This window comes from Coturnix japonica, chromosome 4, assembly GCF_001577835.2.
Source record: "Coturnix japonica isolate 7356 chromosome 4, Coturnix japonica 2.1, whole genome shotgun sequence".
NCBI lineage: Eukaryota > Metazoa > Chordata > Aves > Galliformes > Phasianidae > Coturnix > Coturnix japonica.
Window position 1 is genome coordinate 79,221,231 of NC_029519.1, and position 19,086 is coordinate 79,240,316.

At 35.4% G+C, this 19,086-nt stretch overlaps 1 protein-coding gene across 5 annotated transcripts in view; it reads right to left on the reverse strand.

The window, feature by feature from the left end:
• The window catches only part of CTNNA2 (catenin alpha 2), a 424,920-nt gene that overhangs the window by 55,081 nt on the left and 350,753 nt on the right, over positions 1 to 19,086 (reverse strand). The window lies entirely within an intron of this gene.

Sequence of the window (19,086 nt, forward strand, 5' to 3'; positions counted from 1 at the left end):
TTAAGATAAACTTATAAAATTTTAAATATGCTTCCTTGATATTATTCACTGTGCCTGAAGGCATAACTATCAGTTGGAAATGATTCATGAATTAGTTCAAATACCCCCATCTTTCCAATTTTCCTCCAGCTTCCCCTTGTGGTATTAATCTATTCTCGTCTCCAATGCACTCTGCAACATTAGCCCTGGTCCATCTGTTCTTCATAGAACCTATTTCACTTCACAGTTATTTAGAACGTGGTTTGCATATATCAGAGTGCCAAAGCTCAGGGAGGAAAAGAACCTAAGGCTCCTAAGTCTTACAGGCATTTCCTAGTCAAGATTTTATCCTAATGTTGTGATTTTTGTTTTCATTTCACGGTGAGACAAATGAGTTAGTCTGTTTGTTAACTGCCTTACAGTGCTCATGTCAAAAATGTTCTCTGAAGCTGACAGCTTCCAATTAATTTACCATTTCTCTACACTCCCTTATTTGCACACATCAAACAGATCACTTTAATCTTTGTGAGAAACAAAAGCTAAGCAGGATAATAGTTAGAATGAAGTAACACAAGTAGAAATTACAGACCTTAAAAACCACCAAATGGTATTAGGTTCAGCAAAAGCCAGCTTCCTGTATTTAAAATAAGTGCTTTTGAGATTGCCCTTTCATTTTGTGATTATCATGATGAAAATCTGTCCTAAGGCTCCAGATGCACTGTACATCTTACTTCTTCTCAGACAGCACTGAGATATGAGACTGAAAGAGCCTGGGTGTCATGAAATGGCAATCAAGCGATTAAGCGGATCTTTTGAGTTTCCTTGGAAAAGGACTTTGCAGAACAAAGTCTTTGAAAGCAAAGCTTATTTCTTCCCTGTCTCTGTTAATTATTCTTTCAGCAGGATCTAGTGAGATAATATTTAGATATTGTAAAGTGTTCTGCTTTTCCAGGGAGGGATACAGAGATAATTAGAAAAGGCCTTTTTTTTTTTTCTCTCTTTTTATTCTTTTTTTCTTTTTTTAATTTTTATAAAATAATTTAGAGTTCTGAAGAGTGTTCTGAGTCTTGCTACTAGTACAGAAGTGGTGCAAATATAACCTAAGGTGACCTTACATATGCATCAAAAGAGCATTAGTTATCTTCTTAAAGAAATAAACATTGATATGTATCATGTATAATTCTAATCTAAAAAGTTTCTGTGGTATATTTTAAGTCTTGTTTAAGAATAGTCCCATATCATCAGCAGCCAGAAAGCAGTATTAGTTTTACATTTCAGCTGGGAATATGCTGGTCTGAACCATGGGGAGATCTGATTATGTCAAATAAGCATAGAGATAAGGAAATTCTACAAAGGTAGATGCAACCTGGATAAAATTGAATTTAGCACTGCAAATGTGAAGTAATATGACTTTACTCAAAACTTATTTTTGAGGCAGCAAGAAATAGACACTACTTTCTAAAGCTTACATTTTAGTAGTAGTATTCAAGAATGGCATAAAGCCATACAGATCTTAGGTTTTTTACACTGTTAGCCATGTTTGGTTTCATCTCTGCCTTGGATTTCTGGATCCCACCCATGCATGACTAGACTGCATCCCTGTATTCTTCTCAAGCCACCTCTATCTATACTTTTTTCCTTCTCCCTCAGTTTGACCAGCAGTTTCGCACGTACATATTAAATATAACATGCACTGTGAAGTATTCAGACATTTCTAGATTGGGACTTCATGTAATTTTCCACTCCAAAGATCTAACACTGGATGGAGTAGATAGCTTGGAAAGGAAAGTAAGAAGGGTGTATATTATCACAGCTGCCAATGTGCCAAAACTTTGAATTGACAGCCTTTACCTTTATGCTTCAAGTACTCTGTTGATACTGAAGTACTGAAGAAAAGAATTTATGAGAGGCTGTGGAAGTAACCAGGTAATGTTATTTATTTTTCTTATTCATTAGTGTTTACCATGTTCCTGGAATTTGTTTGTTGCCTAAGGAAAACTTAACTTTGTAACTAGATTATTGTGAACTGTCTGAAAAGTACGTTAATGAATGAACATTTTTTAAACACCAGCACCGATGAACCATGAATCATCCTCTAAATGTGTGGGGGAACTTAATAACAGTGAGATTACTGTGTAGAAAAACACTACTGTCCCAAATTTCAGGTCTGCTAAGCTACTTTTACACCATCAAAACAATTACTAAACACCTTAAACCTTTCCTTCAAGAGTATTGAAAAGTAATGAACAAGAAAATAAACCCTGCAGCTCCAGTGATGTTGTATTTTTCAGAAATCAACTAAGCCACTGAACCAATCCCAGAACTGCGGAGGTGGAAAAGTTTACACCAGCTTCTTCCTATTTATTTCCCTGTCACTGGTATTGATAGCCCAGGATACAACACTGCATTTTGTTAGGTATCTTTAATCATGTTTAAATAATTCAAAATATATGTGGAATCAGTCCCAATAAAAATTATTTGCATGTACTTGATTGTATTTCAGCCTAATGCAGCTCCTGCATTATCTGCAGATATAGGTATGATGGAAGAAGTTTCTAATGTGAATTTTTACTACTGTGGTTGAGAGAATACGTCAAGGACTGGATTTATTAAAACAGCAGAGAAACATGGCAGCTGAAAGTTTAACATGGGTGGGCAATGTCTACACTACCTTTTTCTAGCTTTTATGGGTAATAACCAGTGAAGAAAGGCAGCATAAACAGTGTACAGTGCTACTTCTCACACCGTCGTGCACTCCATCAAAATTTGGATTAATGCATTTCAGCTGGATTTGCCACATGAACTACAGGACAGGAAAACTTCTATAACATAGCACTCCACATGATTAAAGTAATCAAGGAAATTTTATACCAACTTGTGCTATTTTCACACCAATGAGAATTTGGTGTAGCTAAATCAGTTGTGTTTCTAAACAACCCTATTTCAATTTTTGACTTGAGCTTGTTCTGTTATTATAGGTAATTATGACTATCAATTTATAAAGTCTTTCACTTCAATCATAAGTTAAAAGATTTTTACTGTGGCTAATATACAAAAATAGGGTTTTTAAATTATTATTTTATTATTTTTTAACACCATGGACTGTTTAGAAAGAACAGGATGAAAGTTCTCTTCAGCTTCCTCAACCAATTAACAATCCAAGGCAAAGATTTGTCTGTCTATATTTCCTTGAAATAGAATAATTTAAATAAGGTTCAAGACACAAGCAAACTTATCTGTCTACTCCACTCATTTGAGAAACTGAAATTTTCTGACTTATTCAGCTTGAGTATAAAGTGGTTAAAGCAAAATTTTCATATTCACAGTGGAATAAAGTTAAGTAAATAATGGGCTACCAGGTTTCAGTTGAGGAGAGGTGATTTGCTGAACAACAGTATCTTTATTAGTTTTATTCTCTCCATGTAGTAGTTAATTCAGATTCTGTTTTAAGATTTGAATCCTTCAAAGTTTTGACATATATTAATGTTGGTGATATTGCTGGAAACAGCCAGCAATACTAAGTGGAGCCACGACTAAGATTTACTAAACAAGAAGTTAGAGCTATGTTATCCAAGACCTTCAAACTATGTTGACTGTATTCACTCGAGCATTATATTACGAGCAAAACCCACTTAATCAATAGGCAGTATGCTTTCGCATATACAAAAAGATGTGCCAAAAGTCACAGTGTAGTTTCTTTCTCTTCATGGACTTCAGTGCCAATTTGTAATGCAGTAAAAATACTGTATCGTGGTCTCTTTCTCAGGACCTATTTCACTTGGGAACCTCAGCTACACAGTCTTACTTAAGAAGAGATGTAATTTTAAGATATTAATTCCCAAGTATTAAAAATGGAATTTCTTTTGTAAATTACAAATGATTTGAGTTTGATGTTTGATCTGATTATTTGTTTATTTATTTATTTTTTAACATCAAACCCTCAACATTTACAAAATAAACTGCTCATACACTTACAATTTTCTGTTCATATCTGAGCAGGTTGGTAGCAGGAGGATGTTGGAAAGCTACAGGTAATTTTCAGCATAGCAGTTGAATATTTTATTTCATATTACCTAAACTGACCATAGAACCTACAAAAAACTCCTTTCACTTCTCAAATGGTCAAAGGTATATTCATTTGTATACATTAAAGCAATAAGGCTTTACCACATACACAAATTCTCGTGAGACTCCTACATCAGATTTGACAGAAAGAGCCTTAAGAGATTGCTGCTTTTGGTAAAGCTCAAATTACCTTTTACTCCAAGAAATTCAGTGTGTCTTGGACAGAGACTTTTTAAAGAAATATAAGACATTAGGCATTAGATGCCTAAGTCATATTGAAGGTCAGTTTAAAACGTACATCTCCCAGCTTCAGATAATTTCTGTGACATACTATTAAAGTGATCTGTTTCCCTTCCATTTTCCTAGTCAGTTCTGGTACATGCCATGATAATTGTCTATAGGATGGAATGGAGGTGAGATCAAAAATGAGGCACATTGAAAAATGATTCTACTTCACTATTTTCATAGCTAAGAGATAATAAAGTTCATGTTCAATTACTGACAGTAAATAATACATGAAATGGATATTGTATTATGTCTGTCTCTTTATCTTAAAATAGCACAAGAATAATGATTTTAGACATGATGATCTTTCTTTTTCTTTTCTTTTTTATTTTTATTTTTCCTAACATGGAATTTGAGCACACAACTGTTTCTTCCTAGAACAGATTAAGTTTCTACATAGCACTGATGAGCTCCAACTGTGATAAACACTCTTGATTGGTTGAAAGGCCTCCTAAAACAAGAGGGGTAATCACTAGATGTGTTGGTGACGCTAATGTATATGTGCACTTTCAGACTAATATTCCAGACAACGGCTATTTCTCAGCAGGGTAAGCCCAAAGCTTCTCTATGGAAAACAGGGGAAAGCAAACTGGTTATAGAAACACAGGTGATTGTTTCTGAGCAATTTCCCAATTTGAAACTGAAAAGAAAAAAAAGAAAGAAAAAAAAAGGATTTTGGAATCACTGATTTATTTAATCAATGCTGCTGAGCACTTAGATTGGAGCACACTGCCAGAACTATCAAGCCCCATCCTCAACTGGAGTGAACAGGCTCATAGCTTTTCCACTTACTTTACATGAAGACACATTCCCACAGTTAGAACTCGAGGCACACATCTGGTGTGGGTTCTGTGTCCAACTATCTCTTAAAATAGACCAGAATTTGAGAAATTTAGGAAAGCAGGTGGAGATGTTATTGCCCCAAGTTGAACAGAAATGCATCTTCTTTGGTGGCAAACTTCCTTAGGAATTACACATGATCCTTTTTCTTGTACATAAATGTGTGATTCAAAGTCATCCAGATGGAATACAATTAATTAATAGTCAGTTATAATGGGGATCCTACACATCTACCCCATGGCTGGGTGGGCAAAGGAAAGAGGTAGAAGAGAAGGGCTTATCTCCTGGGCTCCCTGCCTCAAGGGTAGGAAGTGCAGTGGGATCTCAGCATCAGGTGATGGATGTAGATTTCTCTTTCCAAAGATTTACTCCTCAGATTGGAGCCATTCCTGATTTTTTCTTTTTTGCTCCATATTCTTACACTGTCTTTGTGCATCTGTTGACAAAGTTATAACCAGCAAACAACTGTGGCAACCCTTGAGGAACTAAGAGCAGGACTTAGCCTAATAAAAATGCTGTCAAAACCAGATTCCTGCTTTAACTGGTCTACTTGAGAAACAAAGCACTGCACTGATGAAAAGCAGTCATTCTTCTACAAGAAAGCAGCTGTTGGAACTGTAAGTAATCTGTTCTTTATGGTCTATCTATTTAGACGGCCATGAAGCAGATATCCTGCTCTAAACCACACAGCTAACACAGTTGCTGAGTTTTGGTAGGACAGGTGGAATTAATGTGATTTACTGATTTTCTGAGTTAGAGGCATAAATGCATTCTATATTGCAGTGATAAACATATTTTCTTCCTCTCACAAAAAGTGAAGGTAAAAGCTGTGACAAGAGTTCCTTTCATAGAGGTCAGAGACAATGACCCACATGGATATTCCATTACCTTTGTTAGCATGTTCAGTTTCCTTTTCTGTTTGACATTAGGTAAAGGCTTTTAGAACTATTCTTTCACATTTTGCTATTCATACTAAAAAACAACTCCAAAGAGTAAACAAGGAATACAGAGGAACAGGAAAAAAAAAAAACAAAAAACATGACAGCAACATTCCTGTAATGCCAAACAATAAAAGCCTTACCCAACAGTATTTTTTATGCTCCAATGCATGCAAAAATGCCAAAATAACTTCTTGGTTTGCATTCCAACAAAAAAAGGAAGAAATTCAGCTTTTTTGCATAAATCGTTTCTGTCCAGTTGTTAGGAAGGCCACTGTTTTTAAAACACGCAATGAATTATAAACAGTCCATACTGAAATACCCAAGGGACAAGGGAGCAATCGGTGTCCTATGGAAACAAGATTTAAAAGACTGCAGTGTTTATGAGTTTGATCCTGTAAAGCTGTTTTGACAACATACCACTAGCACTGCTATAATTAATAAATATTAATAGTGTGTAGTTACCAAAGTAATCCATCTTTCTAATAACAGTCCACTAGTTTGGCATACTATCCAGTGACCCTGGAACAGGGATGCATGCCTGACTAGGCTGTGATAATTAAACATTAGCTACATTATCAGGGAGCTATATTTTGAATGCTGTTGGAAGTAAAAAAAAATGGGATTGTAGTAAGAACACAAAAAAAGCCCAAGATAGAAACAGAAGCTTTGAAGATATTAACACAGTGTGCTGTCAGAGACCTCGGGGGATAATCACCAATTACAGTTACTGAACCCTAAAGAAATGCAATTTTTGAGCTAGACAGAACCAACTTTAGAGCTGAAGTTGAGCATATTTAGAAAGAATTGTGTAACAATCTATTACAGCTGCTTATGATTGATAGCACTGGTAGAGACATCTTCATATTATGTATGTATAACCATACAACAGCAGCAACTGTAACCACCACAAGGACTGGAGGAAAAGCTGGTGGTATTGCATTAGAAGAAAGGTAGTTAAAGAAATCAGAGATTATCATGGTAGAGAAGGTGTGAAATGCAAATTGTTTAAAGAAATCACAACTGATTAGTTCCATACTCACACACAAAAGCCTGTGAAAGATTATGATTGCCTCCATAGGGGTGAACAAAGATATTTTTGCTTAGAATAATGTATTTAAGGCTTTCTAAGCCACACTCAGTAAAATTATATATTTTGCCTATGATTTTTGTGCAATGATTCTGTAAAAGACATTTGCAGTCATTTAGAAATAATTCAACATCAGTGCAACATGTTATTATTGACCCAAAGCAAGAGAGTGTTGACCAAGTGACAGTATTAGATGCCTCATCTTCTACCTACCTTATCAATATGCCTTGGCATGGAAAGAGTTCATAATTGACCAAAATAACATTTAGTTATTTATATTATTTATCCCCTGTGTGGCCCTTTTTCCTTCAAGCACATTTTCTTGTTTCTTGAAAAAGTCATATTCATGATCCTAGATCTTAAAATACAAGCATGTGATATTAAGAAATTCAGATCACTTCATGAAAAAGCAGTATATGAAAATTAGAGGCATTTTAACAATTCTTTAATAAAAGAAGTACTGTTAATTGTTCCATGTGTTGGAATTCAAATTATATTTTCCCTTAATTTAAGACTACATTTTTTCTTATAATTTTATTTGTACTTTGGTCTGATATAAACATGGAAATACTTGTCTTAGTTACTTGTAAACTCAACCATATGGTTGATTTGAATAAAAACTGTTACAGAAACAATATTTCTGACTCGGTCTTACATTATATCCCTTTTTTCACACATTTGAAGTTCTATGCATGAAAGCTGATTACCTTTTCAGAGGATCATCATTAGCTCATTAGTACTCAAAACCATTTAACAAAACCAAGATTACTTCCTATGTGCTACAAAATGCTGTTTTAGGCTTTTTCAGGCTTTTCCTTTGACTTATCCCCAAAAAAGCCACTTGTCGTATAAATGCAGCTCGCACGCAAATAGTTTTTAATAATGAGTTTCGATATCAAAAGGTCTTTGCAAAACTTTTAGCATTAACCACTAAATGGGAACAAACATTTATGTAAGAAATGACATCAAAATTCTAGGCGGGACTGCAGACAAATCTTCAATTCACTGTACTGCAATTTATTTTCATCTTGGTGTTCAGAGACCAGTATAATAAGTCTATTCTCTCTGCTATTAGACTTAATAAGAATATGAATAATGTCTTAGGCTCCTTTATGAGCTGCTAGTTCAAAAGGCAGATGGGTCCATGACAGAAGTGCAGAGTCTCTCCATCAGTCCACTTGAATATTTTTTTTTTTTTTAAGCTTTTGATTAATTTAATGCATATTAGCAGATGAAGGCAGGGGGGTTGGAACTACATGATCCTTGAGGTCCCTTCCAACCCGGGTAATTCTGTGATTCTGTGGTAATAATATTCCTAAATAATAAAGGAAAATAGGTGATTGTTTTAAGGACACACGCCTTATTAGCCCCTTAATGTGTCACTGAGGAATGAGTATACGTACTAGCCCACACTGAGGAATCTGAATAGGTGAGAGGCTCCATAAATTCTGTGGAAAACCCTTCAGCTGAATCTGACACTTGGCCAGAAATACAAATCTCTAAGTAACCAACATTCATAATATCTGGGGTTCGCAGAGCTGCTTGTCTAATAAAAGATATTTCTTCCTACAAACTAAAACAAGAACTGCACATCTGAAGAAAAAAAAAAACCCACACAACTAGGAAACATTACACTTGCTGTTTCTGTGGGGTTATTTGGTGGTTATGAGAAGACAGGTTTGTAGTAACAGGATGTTTTATTATGCTTTTTATAGGAACTTTTATAGTGGCATGTTGAAAACAACACCTTTGATACCACTCTGGATGTGTGAAATATTAGGTGAGGCCAAGGAGTTCTTTTAGTACTTTGGTTTTTGGCTTTTACATGACCTTTTCACTAAATCACCTTTAAAATCAGCCACAGGCGTATGAGTGAATTATGGGACTAGAAGGGTCTATTTCTTCCCTATACTGATCAGAAAGGTATCCTTTGTCAAATAAGAAGTCATCATTCAGCTTTCCAAGATCCACCTCTAAATGAAATGTTTCCTCATATATTCTCAGAAAGGAAATAAATAAATAAATAAATAGATAATACAGGAAATACAGGCACAAATCTAATAAATCAGATCATTAGTAAGTCTCTTGACAGGCCCATTGCATGCTGTTTTAAGAAGCAATGATTTCACCCATTACTACATCCAGATATTTTCCTTTAATCCCAGGACGGCTTGTCTGTGGAGCATAGAGAAAGACATCCCTATGTCCTACATTAGGATAGACAAATGAAGCTTCTTTTAATTTTGGGGATATACTGTGCCCCGGTGGTGCAAGTGGTAGGAATGCCACGTTGCAACACCGGAGGCTCTGGGTTCAAATCCCCCCTGTGGCGCAAGTGGTAGAAGTGCCGCTCTGCTACACGGGAGGCTCGAATCCCGGGGGGTTGGACTCGATGATCTCTAAGGTCCCTTCCAACCCGCACGAGACTCTGATACTATGATTTGATGATATACTGGTGAAGTCAGATTACTTTTATCCAGAGCATCTTTTCTACTGCATAACAACATAATATTACTAGAAGCTGGGGAAAATAGAGATGAAAGCAAACATGAAAGATAATGCCCATCTGAAGACAGAATAAGCTCTACCTAATCCATGCGTGAAAGATGTTTGCTAAGCCCAGTCTCACAAATCTACGTAGATGATAGCTGTATGAATTTCTACTTCTCTACGTGAAACCAGCAAGTGGGGAAAACTTGCAACTGCGTGTAGTGAGGTTAGATGTACCAGACCAACTGCAATGTGCAGAACTAGGGCCCCCTCACTTTTGTGATGTTGAGATTGAGTAACGGCATCAAGAAAAATGACATATACCTAAGCATTTTCATCTTCTAAATTAAATTTCCACATATTACCTAGGCTTTTGCACTACCTTCACAAGCTTGGAAGACCAAAAGGAAAATGTTAGAATATATCATTGAAGGATGTTTATTTTTCTGATAAGTTATCTTCAGAAGAGGCAACAGACTGGTTTCTCTGATCTGCTTAATGCATTGCTATTGATGTCTCATATGTCTGTAATGTCTTAGACACCCCAAATAATGAAAATATTATTTTTTGAGCACTACTTATGTTATTTAAAATTTAACACTGTCAGCTCAACAATTCTACATAATTTAAAGCCAATCCTTGTTCTAACAATGAGAAATTTTAACAGAAACCTCACACTGATTAAAACGTGTCAGGAATTTATATATAAATACTCTTTAAGTTGCATGTGCAAGAAGGAGGCAGAGGAGGTTCAAATATAGCTCTAAAAACATTTAAGCACTTGCAGAGTAAAGAACTTTAGATCACTTTCGACATTTCAGTCAATTACAATTCTAAGGTAGAAAAACTCACCAACACTAAACCAAAACCGCCAAACTGTTAATTGATTTTGCCCAGCGAGACAAAGCTGAAGATCCTCAGATGATATACTGCAGCTTCATTCCACTTCTTCAAAGCCCTAGTGATTTGCACCAGCTTTGACTCATGGAACACATTCTTTGATAAACCAAAGTAGAAATGAATCATAGAGTCATAGAATCATCAGGTTGGAAAGGACCTACAAGATCATCTAGTCCAACCATTGTCCCATCACCATTGCTTCCACAAGCTACTAAACCATATCTCTTAGCTCCTCATCCAGATGCCTCTTCAACACTGTTAGGGATAGCAACTCCAGCACCTCAGTAAGCAGGCCATTCCAGTGCCTAACCACTCTGAGAGAAAAAGCTTGTCCTCATGTGTTATCTTGATCCTATGGTCAATCCACCAACATTGTCTATCAAGTAAAAGATGCTTGGTTTTCAGTCCTCTGCATAATGGCCTCCCATTATAGCGTCTTCCTCGTGTGAGTTCAAGTACGGAAAGAAGTAAACAAAATAGGACTTTCTAATCATAGCAATTGATTATGATATTATTTCTTTCTTTTGGAAAAAAATAAAAATAAAAATAAAAAAAATCTACCACAGTATTGGTTGACTGAAAAATATGTTGTAGTCTATATAAAAATACAGACTACAGTACACTGCCACTAGGAATGAATACATTATCACAAACCCAAATTGTTCCTACTGCTTTTTCTTCCAACCTGCTTTTTTTAATGGTTAATTTATTATAAATTCACTGAACCATCATCAGCATATATTAAACTAGGATTTATTCATCTAGCTGCACACTGGGATTTGTTTAGTTATCAGGGGTCAGTGAACATGCAACACAGTTTTATAAATTGATATTAAACAGAAGAAACTGCATCAGAATGAAGCCAGAATAACAAGAAGCCAAAGAGCCAGAGTATATTTTGTTCCAGCTGTTATATGCATATATTTATTTCTTTCCACCATTGGGGAACTGACATGCTTTTAAAAAACAACATTTTCTTTTTTAAATCCTTACTTTTCTGTCTTATTACTTTTTCTTTTTTTTTTTTTTTTTTTCTTTTTTTTTTCCACTGCAATACTATTTTTTAGCTCTCTAAACCCCTTGGCAACTTCCATGATGACAGCTTACTGCCAGTTAAAAGGTCAAGGGAAGGAACGGCACAATGCTCTGACAGTGTGTCTGAGAACCAAACATACAACAGGGTTTTGTCCCAGAGACAGCAATTCCCAAACGGCAACACAACATACTGCAACTTGGGTTCACATTGCTAGAAGTTTTTAATATTAATTTTATTCGTTATTCAAAAAATACATCTTGCTATCAAATCAAAACTACCAAAGCAGCAATTTTTTCCACATATTTAGGACTACTTAGTCATTGCCTTCAGTAGAATCAATTCTGATATACATCAGTGGTGACTGATAGGAGAAATGATCTCAAAAGTCTGAATATAATGGATGGTGAAGTGTTTATTTGCATAAACACAGGAAAACCAATTGCATTTATGAGTCAGTGGGAACATAACCTACCCTAGGCTGTTCCACTCAAAGAAACTACTCTGAATGGCAGTCAACAGGCTGCTAGCTCTTGCTTGCTACCTGTTATACTGATTTTATGTTGCAGTCCTCAGAAACACAACAAAACAGTAAAATCACAGATAATTGTGTAGTGACACAGAGTGCCATTAAAATTAGGTTACAAGTATGTTGCTGTAGTGCTTATTTACCTGTTTGGTTCAAAGGAGAAATATATAGCATCATACAAATATGTACACAGACAAGCAAATACTCTTACACAACCATGTAAAATTTTTTTGATTCAGAAAAATAAAAGGAAAAAAAAAAAAAAAAAGAAGAAGAAAAGAAAAGGAAATGTTTTTGAAATCATTTATCAGTCAAAATTCCTAACTTGTTTTTTCTTAGAAGAAAAAATAATATAACTGAAGGTAAATGAATATTAATCAAGCACATTTGAGCAGAGATTACATTGAGAAAACACTGGTGTCCTTGAGATCAGCTTTGTTTGTTTTAAAATAGAAGATAAGAGTAGAGTAGAACAGGTGATGTTTGTGTTGCACTATTCCCAGTGTTGGAAAGCATTCATTTTCAGAAGGAAGCACAGAAGTGATTAACTTTGAATAACTTGATCTCATTTCTAGAGAATGGTGTAAAAGAAACCACAGTCAAGTCAAAAGTCATGATGTTCTACTTGAATTCACATGATTTATGGTGGAGGGAAATAACCTACACTGTTTCAACAAGCTGAAGAATGGTAGTTTAATCTACATGGACTAAAGGAACAAAGGTGCAAACAAGAAACTAACATTTAACACCCCAGCTGACATTTGACACTGACATTCAAACTAACACTCCAGCTAAGAATAAAACTTTAGAAAAATCCTAAATATAAAATAGGAGAGATACTGCATTCTTCTATGCTGGTATAATTAGACATACTGGACTGAATTCATGTTATTACTGTGGATTTATGCAATGCAATAGAAGCCTGCCCTTCAGACAAATGCCAATTGCTCTGAAATGATCCTTTTTTCCTAAAGAAACATGATTCAAATAAGGAAAGATACCCAAACATGCCAATGCAAGTTTGAAATATATTATGTAAGATTTCAAAGTATTATGAAGCAATGAAGAATCTTTTTGCATTTATAGAATCACATCTTGGCCTTTAGTTAGCTGCTCTTTACAAATAAACTTCATAATTCCATGTTCCAAAAGTCTTACGAGAAGATGTACTCTTTCCCTTTTCTGTTAAAAAAGAAAGGGAAGGGAGGGATACGGGAAGAGGGGACTGTGTGGAGAGGAAGGGAAAGTGGGTGAAAGGGTGGGTGGGGGTGGGAAGAAAGGAAGGAGGAAGGGAAGGATGAGGGAAGGATGAAGGGAAGGGAAGGAAGGAAGGGAGGCAAGGAAGGGAAAGGGAAGGGAAGGGAGAAGGGAAGGGAAGGGAAGGGAAGGGAAGGGAGGGAAGGGAAGGGAAGGGAAGGGGAAGGGAAGAAGAGAAGGGAAAGGGAAGGAAGGGAAGGGAAAGGGGGAGGGAAGAAGGGAAAGGGAAGGGGGGAAGGAAAAGGGGAAGGGAAAAGGGGAAGGGAAAAGGGGGAAGTAGGAAAAGGCGGAAGGGAAAAGGGAAGGGAAAAGGGGAAGGGAAAAGGGAAAAGGGAAAAGGGAAGCGGGGAGGGGAGGGGGGGAAGGGGAAAAGGGAAGCAAACTGGAAGGGAAAAGGGAAGGGGAAAAGGGTAGGGGAAAAGGGAAGGGGAAAGGGGAAGGGGAAAGGGGAAGGGAAAAAGGGGAAGGGGAAAAGGGGAAGGGAAAGGGGAAGGGGAAAAAGGGGAAGGGGAAGGGAAGGGGAAAAGGGAGAGGAAAAAGGGGGAAGGGAAGAAGGGAAGGGGAAGGGAGGGGGATAGGGAAGGGAAAGGGTGAGAGGGGGAAGGGGGAAAGGAAAAGGGAAAGAGGAAAAGAAGACAGGAGAAGGAGAAGGAGAGAGGCCAAGAGGACAGAGGAACAGGAAAGGAAGAAGGGAAAGGAAAAGGAAAAGGAAAAGGAAAAGGAAAAGGAAAAGGAAAAGGAAAAGGAAAAGGAAAAGGAAAAGGAAAAGGAAAAGGAAAAGGAAGCAGGATTTGTTTTTCAAAAGATGGCAGAATGTGATTTCCAGATCTCCATATATTCACCTGAGTATATAGAAAGTGGCCGTATAATGATAAAAACTGACAATCCTTACTCATAGCTCTCTGCCATTACTCCACAAGGTCCTTACAGTTCCTTGAATGTCCTGGTCAGCCAGCAAACAGAAGTTCATTCCTGCCACAGTAGTATCAGTTGAAGAAAGTGAAAGCTAACAAATCTCCAAACCAATCCAATTAGCTCACACAGAGTGATGAACCTAATTTCCTGAAAAGAGCATCTCAGATTGCAGATTCCCAAAATGTTCCCTAAACTCAGGTGCAGACAGAATGGATACTGAAGTCACAAGCTTGAAGCAGACCACTGAGAGACTGTCTTTCATAAGTTACCTGGTGTTTACTTATTCAAACTGAAATTTATGCTCTTTATTTATGAAATAGCTACACAAATTCTTTAAATAATCTTTTACACTTTATGTAATGGATAAGTCAATTAAAAAAAAGAAAGAATTTATACAAAATCCAAATAATAATTATTTTATCAAAATTGTAAACAATTTGTGAAGATTTTAGGGTCTAAAATTTTCTTAGTTAAGTTCTTGGCAGATAGACTACTTTCAAATTAACTAAGATAATCATCTTCCTTAACATTCACTTATAGCACAGCTGCTGCTATCAAGCAACAAATTCTTTTCTACAATAAGCTAAAAATTTAAGTCCACTGTAAAACTTAGATGATGTATAATTAACTGGAATGTATTTGGACAGCATTTTAATTTATCAGTGATGTCTCAACTTTGCTTTAAAGAGATTTTTATATTTTGTCCATGAGAAAATAAAGTACCGACAAAGATTAACCAGAGACAAGAATTATTTTTCTTATTTATTCATTTATTTTATTTTTTATTGTTATTTTTTCCAAATCAGTTCAACATGTTATGGTGGCTGATTTCTATTGAGAGGTGCAGAGAGAGCTCAAGTTCTGTCAAAAATATTAAAAATCTGAAAACTTAGCTGATTTAGTGCTTGTGTACCAAAAATAAATGTATTTATTTTTATCTAGCTTTATTCATTTATTTCACAAATTCTAGAAAATCCATCTTAAATTCTCAGATTTCAGCTAGGCCACCTTTGCTTTCTTTACCAAAGCAATATTTTGGGTTTTCATTCAGCATTACAGCAATGAAAACCAGCTTCAAGATCAGGTAAATTGGTAATAAAACAACTTCAGAAAATCTCAGGGAGGTTCTGCTTTCATAACACAGGTGAATGAACAAAGGCAAAAACTTCCTGCAAATGACCTCTCCCATTTTCATTCTGTTTCTCCAACAGTAGTAGAGTCTCCTTGACTTTAAAATACACAGGGAAGAAGACACAACAACTTGTTAAGACATCAAGGGCTATTTAGATTCTTTGCTTCAAGGTGCTCAAGCCCACACCTTTAACTATTGTACACAATGCTCAAACCAACTGGCTACAAAACACACTTGTCACCTTCCCAAGCATGTAGGTTTAACGCCTTACACTACATGTAGTGAAAAGCAGGGTTTCAATCTGAAACCAAATGCAGTCAATGTAATTCAGAACCTCTTTCAAATAGGGTTTCAAATAAAAAGTCATCCTTTTTTTCAGATGAAGAATGAAGCAGTTAAACATCAGAAGAAAATTCTAGTTTTGGAAAAAAATCAATCCTAACCATTTGTTTACACTTGAAATGGGAAAAATACCACTGCTTGCTTATTAGTATATTTCTCCAAGAGTTAGAAATGAGTTGAAATAAAGAGAATAATGACACATCATATCTTATGTCTAGAGTGTATGAACCCACATTAAATAGCTATGGAGTTTAGAAACACTAATATATATATTTTTTCTGATTATTATAAGATTAGCACACATTTCAAGGCAAAACAATCCCTTTCTTCAGTATACTTTTTGAAGAGTAGGAAGTACTCCCTTCCTAACTCAAGTTATAGAACTTGTATCTCATACAGTGTATTGACTCAGAAGCCAAACCTTAATGATAGGAAACAAGATATAAGTGTTTCCTTGTTTCCTTTTAATGGCTTTTTTGCTTCTGGCCAACTGTGGCTACTGAGCAACTTAAAAAACAAAAAAATCAAAACAAATAAGCAAGAAATAACCACAATTATATCCTCTTGTTATAGGGTTGTTTTTTTCTCCCTTAAAATAAATGTTAAATATTGTGAAGAAAAATTTTACTTTTTTTAATAATGAACATTTATCACCACAATCACAGCTAACAGTTATTTCTCTCGCCAAACAAGAATTGTGGTTGTTATAATGAGTACATAGACTGTTTACCAAAACAAAACAAAACCAAAAAAAAAAACCCAGCACTTTTGTATTTTAGCTTAAGGAAGGAAAATTTTAGCTTAAGGAAGTGCATATTAACTGAACCTAATGAGTAGGATTGAGTAAAATAGTTCAGAAATAGTAGTGGCACCATGCTAGATATTAAACACTATTGCAGGAAACGTGATTAAGCTTCCGAAATATGCAAGAATTCTTACACGATTTAACGTATTATTAATGCATTAATTTTATACTCATATATTTCATGATAACTATTATTAAGTAGACTATATACATAGGTGAAAGCGGAGCTCTATTATAAACACATATGACAGATTCAGGTAAACTCCTTCATAATAAGAAAGTAAAAATTTAAAACTGTGCCAGACAGACTATCTGTATAGTAAATGCATGCCAAAAATAGAACTGTTTAAATAATACATTTTTTTTCTATTTATTGACTGCAATGAAAAATAATCAGAAAAACATTGCCTCAGGTTAACATCGAATATATTTTATATCCTCTTATATATTCTACCCTCTCTGCAATTTTAAAGCGAAGCACTGCAACCTTCCAACCTTCCCTATTAATTTCTAAGGCTTTTCTATTGGCCAAATTCAGTAAACATTCTCAAATAGTCTATGTTGACCTAAAGTAGCATTTCTTACTGAGAAATGAGAAATTTTACAGAGCTTCTCTCCAGTTCTAGGCTATTCTAGAATAACAAATGTGTAACTACACAGAAATGCATTTCTGGATTTCATGCCCAATACATTAATTTGTTTGGAGGGCTCTGAAGACCATATTCAGCACAGGATTCATTCCAAAAGAAAGGCTTTGCATGTTACTATGCAACAAACTAGCCACATTTATCTGCCACCTACAAGCCTTACCCACTACTGTCAGGGCTATTCTCTTTGGGTTTATATTGGGGGCTGATGCCTCCAACACAATTTAATGAGCCACCTTACATCTGAACTGAGAGTCCTTTTCACTGAAAGTTTCACTGATTTTTCATGCAACTCATATTTTCCCGCAGTATTCTACCATTTTCTTTCCAGTCTTATACAGTCACATACTCATGTTATCAATTATCATCAGTTACCTTAGAATTTACGCTTCACAGACATTTTATGTATTCCTGAGATACTTCAGGTTATTGACACAACATAATACACAAGTGCACTGTAAAGCAGTTGAAACTGCATAACCAAAAAAAGGACGTTAAAATGAAAAAAGAAAAACAAACAAAAAACAACCAGATTAATTTCCACTTGTTGCTTCCCACATCATTCTGTCTGTCTAGACATCAACAAGTAATATTCTAGGAAGAAGGCTTTATTTTGAAGAAGAATACCTTCACTAGATTCTCTGGGCACAGAGCACATTTCTACAGATGACTGAACATTGTCTTCCTGTCCCTTTAGGTCTATATATTCTTTCTATCCACACTTCTTTCTTTTCATAAAATGTACCTTGTGTAAAAAGGGATGCAAATGGTTGCTTTAAGAAGGTTTTCTTAAGAAAAAAAGATATAAAAAAATATATATACATATGCCAATAATCTTAATTAAGAGAAAACCGCTAAATTATACCAGTTCTTACATTTGTTCTCTGATCTTCCTTTATTTAGAAATATAGATACATTTATTAGGACAAAAAAGGCTTGGACTAGCTCTTGGAGTATCTCTGAAAGGATCACAGATTATCTCAGTGTTCATCAGACAAAGTAGAGAAAAGATTAAGCAGAGAGAGAAATTATATTGCCTGATAAGTCATAAGGAATTATAATGGTTCTGGCAAGTAACATACACAGATGATCATCTGTAATAAGCATCATACTTGCACTATCAATTTTAAAGGCCAAACAAAACAGATCAGAGATAAAGCACCCAAGAGATCAAAGCTGATATTGAAAAGGTTGAAGAGAAGTCAATAGTGATAATTTAAGAGAATAAATTCAGTTGTTGGAAAAAAAATACTTGCAAAACATAGCTTAGAATATAACTTAGAAAAAGAGCACTGGGAACTACACCAAATATAGAGTTCCTAGGCAGGATGGCGAAATAGGACACCAGAGGAAGCTACAACAATGTGTTACAAATATATTTGAGATGAGTACAAGGGAGGTTCTTGACATTTATTGTATTTCATTGTATTCCAGTAATTTCAAAATGAAATTAAGAAGATTTATGATCATTATGTACATTAAATTCTTGCACTGAATTCAAAATAGGTACTGGGAAGCAAGAATCTCTTTCCAAAAGAGAGTTTGAAAGTCTCTGGAATTTGCAGATTAGAAATCAACTTGAAATGAGAAGCTACTTTACAGAATATTTGAGTAGTTAGATTTAGTAAATTAATCAGCCAATCCTCCCAACTTCGTGCCATCAGCAAATTTGCTGAGCGTGGTCACTATCCCCTCATCAAGGTCGTTGATGAAGATGTTGAACAAAATTCTTATTAGGGTGAAAACAGAGTTTCAGATGCTCTTTGATTTTCGGTTTAGAGCCTGTTACCACCAGTGTTGCTTTGGTTTTCTTTTCTTAGTCAGATAAGTATGTTTTCT